Genomic DNA, 13,342 nt, shown 5'->3' on the forward strand with positions numbered 1-13,342 from the left:
TCAAATATTGATCATTTTAGTCACTACTGCAGCTCATTTCACAGCTGTATCTGCAAAAACCTGTTGAAATTGTAGTGTCTTATTTGAGTTTTAACCATTGGCATCAACTTTAATAAACATGTGAGGGTATATAGTCAGTCTAATTGGTCAAAATGATTTTACAAAGACAAAGCTGAAAGGAAATCTATTTTCATTTGGTTTATCTTTGATGTGTAAGATATGGGCTTTACATACATGTTGTTGGAGGTGAGTTTAATTTACAGTATATTGGATTATTACTTTGAAATCAGTATGATGAATTGAGATTTTAAAGGCTGAATAATGTTTTGTTTTCATTTGCAGTTAGTGAATGCTTTCTGCACTGGTTTTATTTCGATACGGCCACTGTCAGAATTAAACTGAAACTAAAGCAAAGTACTATGCTCTTTTGTTTTAAGAGACTGTTTCTAAATATGCCTATACTAAAGGATGTATTTTTTTTCTTTTAAGGAAAGGAATATCAATGCTGATTTACCTGTTTGTACATATTTTACACACCTACATGGGGATTTATTTAGATGTATTTGACCCAGATGCAATGAAGTCTGTTTGTCAAGCAAAGCCATGCAAAAGGGGAACACAAATAGCATTATGAAAGGCTAGAACTGTATAAGGTGTAAATATTTATCAAACCTTTTTTTGTTTTTTTTCCCATAGCAGGGTGACTGTTTACACAGCAAATAGGGCCCAATGCCTAATCAGATAAGAAAGAACTGGTTTTCCCAGTATTATTTTGCTTGTCCTGATCCTGCTCAAACAGAAAGCTCATTTTATTAATTCTGCATAGTTGAGCTGACAAATATTATTAAATACTTTAATGCGGCAAGTGTGTAGTTTCTAAACCTAATAATTTTAAGTGTACTGTGTTGCCTATTGATCAAAACAAATCACTAGGATACTAGGCCCTGTCCACACTACCAGTGTTTTTTTAGTTATGTTTTTTGTTTTAGTTATAGTTATGATTTTTTTAATTTTAGTTATAGTTATTATTACAGTTAACTAAATATAAGTTTAGTTATTATTCAGTTACTATTACAGTTAACCTAGTGGTGATGACCTTGAAATCTGTCGAAGTAAAAATAACTTGGGCAATGCCAAGCTCTACATCTCTTCACAGTACACTCCTTCGGCTATCCAACCACAAACATGTATTGATCAGAGATTACCATTTACTAGCCCAGTCTTGCTGTACAGCCCTCCACACACTTTAATACAAGTCAAATAGATTCTCTGTGCTGGAAAAAGTAAAAAGCAGGCTGTTTATTTCAACTTGAGTTATACAATTAGTTTTTTACATTAAACTAACTTGAGGAAAAATAATTAAACCATTGAATTTGCAGTTGTAAATGTTTAAGTAGAACCTCAATGCTTGATGAAAACAAGGCATATAGAGGGGTTACAAATATAAGCAACTTGCCTGAATCAATGAAAAAAAAACAAAACATTTTCCTTTTGTACAATGTAAAATGTACCTGACTCACAGGCTTTCCAAGAGATCCTTTAGGGCCATATTTATAAAGCATTTACCTTTTTTTCATTAGAAAACAAAACACAAAGGAATTGTAGTGTCACAAGCATCTTTCATGTGCTAATTTAACAGTCCCTAGAGGCAGTTCAGATGTTTATTTTGGATTTTGGTTTAAATTTCTTTATGAATATGGGCCATTTGAAACAAACTCATTAAATTGTACATTTTCTATAGGCTTACATTAAAGTTCCATATTTGGATAACAGCTTTGTTGCAAGATACATTTTCATTCCATACATGTAGTATAGCACTCCTCGTGTGACCTTTGGTAAAAAGACTGGATTTGGGCGCATGGAGACCTTAGAACTGTCTCCTGCGAAACGGGTACATGAGGGATGCACTGACAGTGCATGTAACTCGCTGACACCACAGACAGCAGAAATGCAGTTTTAATAGACATGAGCTTCATATCCACAGTGTGGAGAGGCTCAAATGGTGCCTTGGTAAGGGCTTCTAGCACCACATCAAGGCTCCATGATGGTAAACTGGTCGTTCTTGGGGGTCGCAAATGTCTTATGCCCTTGAGGAACTGCGATGCTAGAAAATGGCAACCTGGTGATAACCCGTCAATGCTTACATGGCAAGCTGATATGGCGGCTAAATACACTTTAAGTGTAGAGGGAGATTTCCCTTCATCTAACAGTTTCTGTAGAAACTGTAATATCACTGCCATAGGACAAGATATTGGGTCATGGTCCTCCGCCAGACAGCAATCTTGGAACAACTGCCACTTGTACGTGTACTGCGACCTAGTAGAGGGCTCTCTAGCACTCTGAATGGTCGAAATCACCGCTGTCGAGAGCTCTAACGCTGACAGGCGCTCCCGTTCAGGGGCCAAGCCCATAGCTGCATGAGCTTGGGGTTCAGGTGCCAAAGCCGTCCTTCGGCCTGGGACAATAGGTCTGCTCGCAGGGGAAGCTCCCGCGGTTGACCCTGCAGCAATTGCATCAAGCTCGGAAACCATATCCTCCGAGGCTACCGAGGAGCGACCAGGATCACTTTCGCTTGCTCTACCCTGACCTTCTCTAAGAAGGCGAGGAGCATCGGAATTGGTGGAAACGCATATAGGAAGCCTGGCGGCCATTCGTGAGCCAGTGCATCGACTCCTAGGGGGCTGTCAGGGTCCCTCACCGAAAACCAGAGGGGGCAGTGCGTGGTCTCTCGAAGTGAAGCGATCTACTCGGGCTATACCGAACCATTCCCAGATGCGCTCTACCACCTGAGGGTGGAGACGCCATTCCCCTGCAAGAGGGCCTCCTCTGGATAGGAGGTCCGCTGTGTAATTGACTCTGCCATGTAGGTGAACCGCGCGCAGAGAGGTCAAATGCGGCTGTGCCCATAGCAACAGCCGTGCTACCATTCGGTGAAGGCGGGGGGGGACCGTAGGCCGCCCTGGCGGTTGATATACGCCACAACCGTGGTGTTGTCCGACCGCACCAACACGTGCTTGTTTAGAAGCACTGGCAAGAAGTGCCGAAGGACGAGGTCCATAGCTCTGAGTTCCAGAGCATTGATGTGGGCCAACCTCCAGGGTCCTGACCACACTCTGTGGGTCCCTGAGCCGTTCCAGACTGCTCCCCAACCTTGGTTGGAAGTGTCGGTCATAACCACCTCCCTCTGGAAGATGGGGCCCAAGCGCACACCCTGGCGGATGTTTGCTGGAACTTTCCACCAGCGTAGTGCTTCCCAGCAGGTTTGGGATACCGTCAACCTGCGGTGTTTGTCTCCCGCAGATGTAACGCGAAGGCATTGAACCAGACCTGTAGAGGTCTCTGGTGTAATAAGCCCAAAGGAAGGGCTTGCGAGGCGGCAGCCATCAGCCCCAGCATGAGCTGACACAGCTCCATGCTGATTGTTTCAACCCGAACAGGGAGAGACACCGCTCCAGCGAGGCAACTCTTTGTGTTGACAAGGTCGCTTCCATGGACACTGAGTCCAGATGCAGACCCATGAATTCGGTCTGTTGGCTTGGCAGGAAGCGGCTCTTTTCTGAATTGACCTTCAGACCTAGCCGCTGAAGATGGTCTGTAACCATCACTGTGTGCTGTGCCAACTGCTCCTTCGACTGCGCACAGACGAGCCAGTCGTCCAGATAGTTCAGCAGTCGGACGCCTTGAGCCCGCAAGGGAGCTAAAATGGGCCTGTCGGTAAGCATCCTGAACGATAATTGCTTTAGGTATTTGTTCAATACTCGCAGATCTAAAATAGGGTGGAACCCACCGTCCTTTTTGGGCACTAGGAAGTATTTGGAATAGAACCCCTGGTCGATCAGAGCAGGGTCTACTTGTTGAACGACACGCTTCCTGAGCAATGCCTATATTTCCACATTCAGAGCTGAGGACTGAACTGAGCCCTTCACTGCAGTTACGACCACCCCCCTGAAGGGGGCAGGCTTTAACCGGAACTGAAGGGACCCGGTGGATATAGTCTTGTGCACCCAGATGTCGTTGGTGCATTGTTGCCAGAACTGGAGCTGTGGGACAGTGTAAGGGTGGGCTAACAGCTGCCTGGATGTTTCAGGCTGTTTTGGCTGTGCTTGCTCACAAGGGGCCTGGCCAGAGCCACGAGGACGTGGCTTGCCACCTCCTCTAGGGCGCCACTCTACGCGCCGCGGTCTTGCAAACAGGTTGGCCGCGCGCTGCTGGACTTACGGGGGAGGTCCTACTACCCCGTGGTTGCACCTGCTGCTCTGGCGGTGTCCTGCGCCATGATTGTTCCTGAGGCTTCTTTGGCTGGAATGACTTATTCGGCCACATTTTAGCCATTTGCTGCGACACCTTGACGGAGCGTTGCAGCATCTCCTCCACCACCGGACCAATGTGTGTCCGGGTGTAATTGGGGCATCCAGCAAAGGGGCCTTGTCAGACTCCTGCACTCTCACCTGCGAGAGCCAAAGCTGTCTTCTGGCCATCACCAGAGACGCGATGCTCCTGCCCTGAGCCCGCGCGTTGAGCTGGGCTAACTTCACCAACAGCTGACTGACCTTGACTAGCTCGCTTCTGTGAGCCGCAGAAGGGCACTCAGGTAGGTCTCGAAGGAGTGCCACCTGGTAAACTGTCAGTAAACTGGCTATATTAGACAGTCTGACTGCCTCCGTGGCCGCAGAGTACCCCTTCTTCAGGTGTACCTCTGTGTTCCTCTGTGGGCATGCAGGGTCTTTTGTAAGCCCGGATAATGTCGGCGTCTTTACTAACGCGGCAAACGCAGCAACCACCGGTGGAAAGGACGCTAACCAGCTTCACTGGCCCCCTGCATAGTAAAGGCCGAAGCCTTGCGAGAAGTCACAGGAGCAGAGGCCAGAGTCCCCCAAGTAGACTGCACCTCCTTAACAAAGTCCGGGAATTGCAGAAGCATCTTGGACTGATGGGACTGGGCTGAAGGCGGCTCAAACAGAGATCGCTGGGGAAACTCTGTCTTAGGCCAATCGATGTCCAAGTTGCGGGTTGCTCTCTCCACCACAGACCACATAGGGGCATCGGTATCCAGCACCTCAGACTCAGTGTCCTGCTCTGAGTGTTGGGAGGCTACCTCAGCCTCTATACTGTCCCCTTCCAGGATGTCAGATGCATCCCTGGAAACTGCATCGATACCCCAGTCCTTCTGAGGTGGCATTGGAAGGGAGGCGACCGGTGGAGGTTGAGGAGGAGCCACAGGCTGGCTAACGACGGACCCAGTTGGTTGTTCTTGAGCTCAGGGCACCGCATTGGCTAGGGACATGAGGGTGGACTGCTGCCCAATCATAACCTCCATGAACTGAGACATGTATCGCCTATCGAGACGAGGGGAACAACAGAGTCCTCTGCGTCGAGACGATCTGGAGGGCGACCTAAACTCCCGACGAGGGTGTACCCTAGAAGGGGAAGGGCTGTGTGGTGGGGGACCTCTGGCCAGCTGTAATCTGGGAGGCCAGGCTCGTGGAAAGCTGCAGTGCCCTGGTGGCATCGCCGTAGATGACGGCGGGGCTGAAATAGTGTGGGAAAATCCAGAGGAAGGAGAGTGCCCACCCACTGATTTCTTAGCCCTTTGTCGAAGGGTGCGAGTCTGGAAGCCAGCACGAAGGTGGCAAAAGGCCCTATCCGCCAGCGCGGATGCGGCATGCTCTGGTCTGAGACATTGCACGCAATCATCATGTGGGTCATGGGGAGGCAGCTTTGCCTGACAGGACGTGCAACGATGGAAGCCCGACATCTCTGTCGAGCACGGCACAACAAACATCGAAGGTTCATAGAGCTAATGTTTGGTCACAGCGGAGCTATACGTATAGATATAGGTCTGTGGCAGGCTGGCGAGTGGATAGAGGCCCAGAGACAGTCTGCAGTTCAAAAAAATAACAATTTTATTATAAATAAACAAAAATAAAGTGCACAAGGGCAAAATAACAGATACTCAAACATAAATAAAGCAAAAACAAAACTCACAAAAATAAAGTTTCCAGGCTGGGCAATGCCTTCACTGGATTTAGAAAATTCAAAAACCACAAAACAAACACCAACCTGCTTCCTCAGCTCCCTCCTCCAAATGAGAAGCAGAGGCCTCCTTTTATATCAGGTGGCTGGGCGCTGATTGATCGTTAATCAACCTAATCAACTAATCAACCCCAGCCACCTGAACATAATAAACCCAGGCAGGTAGGGGAAGTTAACCCCATCCCTGCCAATTTAAAAGGGCAGAGCTTTGCTCTGCCACACACCTCCCCCCATGTACAACGTACACCGGCCGCAATCGGCCAACTCCCCCCTTCCCCCCCCCCCCCCCCCCCCAAGAGTCCAATTATGTCCCTTGGGTGGGCTGTTATGGTGGGTGGTGGTGGGCGGGGTTGATGTCGGAGCCCCCAAGCCTTCTTTGGTTGAGGGGGCCCCGAATCTCCAAGGTAGCACGGCGACGGCGGCCCGGCTCCCTCTGGTGGCGGAGAGGCGGCGACGGCGGCCCGGCTCCCTCTGGTGGCGGAGGCGGCGGCCCCGGCTCCCTCTGGTGGCGGAGGCGGCGGCCCGGCTCCCTCTGGTGGCGGAGGCGGCGGCCCCGGCTCCCTCTGGTGGCGGAGGCGGCGGCCCGGCTCCCTCTGGTGGCGGAGGCCGGCTCGGCTCCCTCTGGTGGCGGAGGCGGCCCCTCCCTCTCGGGCTCTGAGAGCGGCGGCGGCTCCTCCCTCTCGGGCTCTGAGAGCGGCGGCGGCGGCTCCTCCCTCTCGGGCTCTGAGAGCGGCGGCGGCGGCTCCTCCCTCTCGGGCTCTGAGAGCGGCGGCGGCGGCTCCTCCCTCTCTGGCTCTGGGAGCGGCGGCAGATCCTCCTCCCTCTCTGGCTCTGGGAGCGACGGCAGATCCTCCTCCCTCTCTGGCTCTGGGAGCGACGGCAGCTCCTCCTCCCTCTCTGGCTCTGGGAGCGACGGCAGCTCCTCACCCCTCTCTGGCTCTGGGAGCGACGGCAGCTCCTCACCCCTCTCTGGCTCTGGGAGCGACGGCAGCTCCTCACCCCTCTCTGGCTCTGGGAGCGACGGCAGCTCCTCACCCCTCTCTGGCTCTGGGAGCGACGGCAGCTCCTCACCCCTCTCTGGCTCTGGGAGCGACGGCAGCTCCTCACCCCTCTCTGGCTCTGGGAGCGACGGCAGCTCCTCACCCCTCTCTGGCTCTGGGAGCGACGGCGGCTCCTCCTCCCTCTCTGGCTCTGGGAGCGGCGGCGGCTCCTCCCTCTCTGGCTCTGGGAGCGACGGCAGATCCTCCTCCCTCTCTGGCTCTGGGAGCGACGGCAGCTCCTCACCCCTCTCTGGCTCTGGGAGCGACGGCAGCTCCTCCTCCCTCTCTGGCTCTGGGAGCGACGGCAGCTCCTCCTCCCTCTCTGGCTCTGGGAGCGACGGCAGCTCCTCACCCCTCTCTGGCTCTGGGAGCGACGGCAGCTCCTCACCCCTCTCTGGCTCTGGGAGCGACGGCAGCTCCTCACCCCTCTCTGGCTCTGGGAGCGACGGCAGCTCCTCACCCCTCTCTGGCTCTGGGAGCGACGGCAGCTCCTCACCCCTCTCTGGCTCTGGGAGCGACGGCAGCTCCTCACCCCTCTCTGGCTCTGGGAGCGACGGCAGCTCCTCACCCCTCTCTGGCTCTGGGGACGACGGCAGCTCCTCACCCCTCTCTGGCTCTGGGGACGACGGCAGCTCCTCACCCCTCTCTCTGGCTCTGGGGACGACGGCAGCTCCTCACCCCTCTCTGGCTCTGGGGACGACGGCAGCTCCTCACCCCTCTCTGGCTCTGGGGGCGACGGCAGCTCCTCACCCCTCTCTGGCTCTGGGGACGACGGCAGCTCCTCACCCCTCTCTGGCTCTGGGGACGACGGCAGCTCCTCACCCCTCTCTGGCTCTGGGGACGACGGCAGCTCCTCACCCCTCTCTGGCTCTGGGGACGACGGCAGCTCCTCACCCCTCTCTGGCTCTGGGGACGACGGCAGCTCCTCACCCCTCTCTGGCTCTGGGGACGACGGCAGCTCCTCACCCCTCTCTGGCTCTGGGAGACGACGGCAGCTCCTCACCCCTCTCTGGCTCTGGGGGAGCGACGGCAGCTCCTCACCCCTCTCTGGCTCTGGGAGCGACGGCTCACCCCTCTCTTATTGGAGTGACCGGGGCATCTCCCATGTCTACCGCCAGGTAATTAACCACCATGAGGGCAACCTCTAGGAAGGAGGCCGGGTGGTGTTGTTCCTCCCACTGTTCCCACCTCTCCCCATCTCGACGCCACAGCGTGTTGATAACTATGGGGAGATCGTGGACGAGGTCTGCCTCAGGGTGCATCAACCAGTCCCAGATCTCCTGGGACGGTGGTGAAGGTGGTGGTGCTGGAGGTAGTGGGGTGGCCCCTGATGCCCGGGGTGAACACTGCACCTCTTCCTGGGCCTGGTTGTAGGGGCATCCTGCCCAGTTGTGGCCGTCCTCCTCACACCGGCCACACCAGTTTGCCGGTGGCACATCTGGGCAGGACCGCCAACGATGGTCCTCCTTCCCGCACCAGGAACACCAAGGGAAGAGGCTGGCCGGGTCCTCCAGCGGTGGCTGCAGCAGCTTACATTTCTTCAGCTGCTGCTTGTCCTGCCTTTTCCACTGTCTGCTCTTCTTTCCCATTTTTTTTTTTCAAAAAAAAAAATAAATAAATAAATAAATAAATAAATACTGCTCTGAGCCTCTAGGTGGCGCTATCCCACTTCTGACACCAAATGTGGCAGGCTGGCGAGTGGATAGAGGCCCAGAGACAGTCTGCAGTTCAAAAAAATAACAATTTTATTATAAATAAACAAAAATAAAGTGCACAAGGGCAAAATAACAGATACTCAAACATAAATAAAGCAAAAACAAAACTCACAAAAATAAAGTTTCCAGGCTGGGCAATGCCTTCACTGGATTTAGAAAATTCAAAAACCACAAAACAAACACCAACCTGCTTCCTCAGCTCCCTCCTCCAAATGAGAAGCAGAGGCCTCCTTTTATATCAGGTGGCCGGGCGCTGATTGATCGTTAATCAACCTAATCAACTAATCAACCCCAGCCACCTGAACATAATAAACCCAGGCAGGTAGGGGAAGTTAACCCCATCCCTGCCAATTTAAAGGGCAGAGCTTTGCTCTGCCACAAGGTCCTACACACATTTTAAAATGGTATCAAATAAACAGAAGAAAGCGAGCGCATGGGTTTGTACCTCAACATCAAGAAAACAAAGGTAATGACAACAGCAGGCAATGGTACACTCCACTTGACAATTGACAATGAAGAAATCGAATCAGTCCAAGATTTCCTCTTCCTTGGATCCAAGATCGACCGAGGTGGCGAATCGGGACAAGAAATCAAACGCAGAATCGCACTTGGGCGCAGCGCAATGCAGGGAATGGCAAAAATATGGAAGAGCAATGACATCAGCATAGCAACAAAGACTCGCATAATCAATGCAATCGTTTTTCCGATTTCCACATACGCATGCGAAAGCTGGACGCTCAAGAAGGCCGACAGAAGGAGGATCGATGCTTTTGAACTTTGGTGTTGGAGACGATTGCTGCGAACACCATGGACGGCAATGGTCACAAACAAGACGATCCTTGAACGTGTCAAACCACAAACATCGTTAGAGGGAAAAATCAAGAAACAGCGGCTCTCATATTTTGGACACATCATGCGAGCTAATTCCCTAGAAACAGCATTAATGCTAGGCACAGTCAGTGGGTCAAGAAGAAGAGGGCGTCAGAGAACCCGCTGGCTGGACACAATCAAGGCTGACACAAACATGCACATTAAAGATCTGAAAGAAGCGGTCAAAGACAGAAATGTGTGGAGAATGATGACCCATAAAGTGACCGAAAGTCGGCCTCGACTAAACGGATTTTAATAATAATAAACAGCAGAAACCGCAGCAAATAAAAGTGTATTACACAGACTTTTATAGCACAAATTTTCAGGTAAACATAATATGCACAGAACAAAACTAGAAATAGTTCAACAGAAGTAAACTGCTGAGGTCTGCCCCTCTTCTGCTTCAGCACAGCTGGACTCAGAGTCACAGGAAGGCAAGGCAGACGGGCCCGCTTCGTCCTGCTGCGGAGACTTCAGCAGGATTGTGATTATTTTTGGTAAGAAAAGAAAAAATAGATATAAATTTTATTTCAGTTGAACTCTAATTTTTGGGAATTCCATGTTTAACGAGCTTTACGGATTACAATTGAAAAGTAGTAAGACTAACTATAACGAAAAGATTTTTTTTAGTTTGTTTTTTTTTTTAGTTTGTTTTTTAGTTACTATTTTGTTACTGTTTTACATTATTTTGTAGTTATAGTTATAGTTACTATTAACAGATAGTATTTATGTTCGTTAATAGACGTTTTCGTTATTGTTAGTTAACAAAAACAAAACAAAAAAAAAATACTGCACACTATGCATTTATACCATATTAGTTTCTTTTAAACTTGCTTAAAAGTAATAAATACAGTTAGCATCTACACTACAGAGCATTTAAAACCATACTCGAGTACTTTCCCATCATTTATCCATTACAATTATATTTAAATGCATTCAAATGTGATCTGGATACTAAGCGGGCTATAATGTGATATAAGGATTTTGCCTTGAATGATGCAAAATTTTGACCCTCCAAAAACTTTACGCCTCTTATACAAGGTGCAAACCATTGTAGAAGTGAGTAACTAAGAACTGTATAAAACCACACACCTGCAGAGACCTGTCATTGGCTTCAGGATGGCTGCTGTGGTGCACTTGGCTTGTCGAGGAGAGGCAGGAACATTTTCAGAGGAGAAGGGCAAGATGATGAAGACCCTGCATATTCATTCCCAGGGTCACTTTATTTGGGATGCTGGAGGATGTGATGCTAAAGCGTTATCATCATCGTCTAACTCTGCAGGTCATCCTAGACCTAACAGTTGAATTGAGGGATGAACTAGACCCCAGTGTCAATCTAGGGACCACTATCCCAGCTCATGTGAAAGTGCTGTGTTCTCTGCACTACTTATTCTCTGGCTCCTTTCAGCACAGTTAGAATGTCTGGAGGGATAGCCCAATCCACATTTTCCAGAGTGCTAGTCAAATTGCTGGATGTCATGCTAAAAAGGGTAGGTCAATACATATAATTTCCTAAAGATACTGGCATAACTGATGTTGGCTGAGGATTTTCTAAACAACTCTTTCATGCTGAGTGACCTCAGCCGCAAGGACTCTCAGCTTCTTCCCAGAAAACTGTTCTTTTCCGTGTGCCAAGAGGACTTTACTGCCCTTCCTCTGACATTTTTTTGCTTTGTATTTTCTTGCTCCACAAATGTCATACAGTGACTACTGCTCTCTGTACCCCTAACTCTGCAAGTGTGGCCACTAAATAGACCGATGCGGTCATTGGGACCTTCATTATCATAATTGCGGATCATTATTTGTTCAATTTGCATTGCTCTTAAGCTTACATAGGGCATAGTGCAATTTGAATTTTGCATCCACAATCATTTGTACTGTATCTATATTTACAGCTACCCCTAGGTTTTAGGCCACTGCATGGCACAACAGGGGTGACTTGGGGCTTAATACAGCAAAGTTGCCTCAAATTAGTTCTCCCACTCTCCTGGAACCAGGTTTCAAGCCAATATTCCTGAAAAAATGTCTTTGTGTTCCCTCAGCTTAAGAAATAGCACATTTGTTCTGATTTATTTCTAAATAATATATTTCTTACATCCACTAGGGCACAGAGCATTGCATGTTAATAACTGCAATCTGGTGTCAGACCTGAATTTAGAGAAAGTCCTTATTTTAACTTTTTAAAAAGTCACCAAAAAAAAACAAAAAAACAAACGTACCTTCCAACTCCATAAATGTAAACCACACCGATGATCTCAAAGAAGGCAATAATTAGAAGAGGCAAGGATCCCACATAGCTGTTGCAAATGTCAAGCCAATAATTTCCAGATCCCATTGTAAAAATCAGGGCAAAGAAAAAGGATATCAGGCAAATCAACCCTGAAAGGAGAACAGACAAAGCAACTATTAGTTTAAGGAATAATTTATGCTAATATATCTATTGAAGGTATTATTTAAAAAAACTAGGACCCTTCTATACTGATCATGTCTGTCGCACTATATGGGGTGAACATGATAACTACCTTGATTTTGATCAATCTTCATTAAACTTTAACATACACTCCTAGCCTGCTAAAGACATTTACATTGCATTTGGTTATCATCTTGAGACCCCGTATCTTTATTATTATTATTATTATTATTATTATTACTATTATTATTATTATTATTGCTACAGACCCACGTCTTGTGAAAGTCTCAGTCATGATGAAAAACAAATAATAAATTATAATAATAATAACATAATAATATTATTATTAAGATTATTATTTATAATTGTAATAATAATAATAATACATTTATATTTATTTATATTCCCATGCTTATGAATATGATGCATCTACATTTAAACTGTTATATGGTTAGATAGAATCAGTTTTCTAAGAACAGTATCTAGTATTACTTTTGTTGAGTATTACAACATTTCAATGTAATAGTTATCAGTACATTTAACTGTATTGATAACTGTACTGATTTTTCACCAATCTTCACCAAATGTTTCTGTTAATTTACACTTCTAGCTTCCTATAGGTTTCACACTAACAGTGCACTTGTTACAGGATTATAGGGATCCTCTGTATGTATGCACAGTTTTTTTTTTTATGGATAGGGGTCGTATGTAAAAACAAACTGAATATTGTATCAGGCCTTATACTGTCTCAAATACTGTTTAATTTCTATGGGTTAGAAATGCTTGTAAGGCTGTTTTGATTCAACATGTTTCCCCTCTGAAACGTCTTGCATTAATGTTTGTTTCTCTGCTCTATTTATTTCTTTACATAACTTTTTGAATTACTTTTTTTTTTTTTTTTTTTTTTTTACCTACATTGAATTAGTGGTCCAGTCCCAATAACTGCTCTTCTATTTTAAATACTATTGTCTGTTACTAGCAACCTATACTCTCAGTCAGTGTGTTTTCTTTAGTTTACTTTATTTGTTTTTATTGTACATGTTTGTTTACAAGCGTTATTGGCAGTTTATCAAATTAATATTCTGATTAACTTATGTCAGTTTGTTAAGGGTAGTGCTTCACACATATTTCATTTCATTGAATTTATTCTTTTTTTTTTTTTTCCTGTGAAAGCCTCTTTAGGCAATCATCTAGGCACCACATGCAGCTCTAACAGAGGTGTGAGGATTCCCTCAAGGTTTCCAAACATGGAAGATAGACCCAAGCTGAACAGC

Source organism: Polyodon spathula, chromosome 3 (genome assembly GCF_017654505.1).
Source record: "Polyodon spathula isolate WHYD16114869_AA chromosome 3, ASM1765450v1, whole genome shotgun sequence".
Lineage (NCBI taxonomy): Eukaryota > Metazoa > Chordata > Actinopteri > Acipenseriformes > Polyodontidae > Polyodon > Polyodon spathula.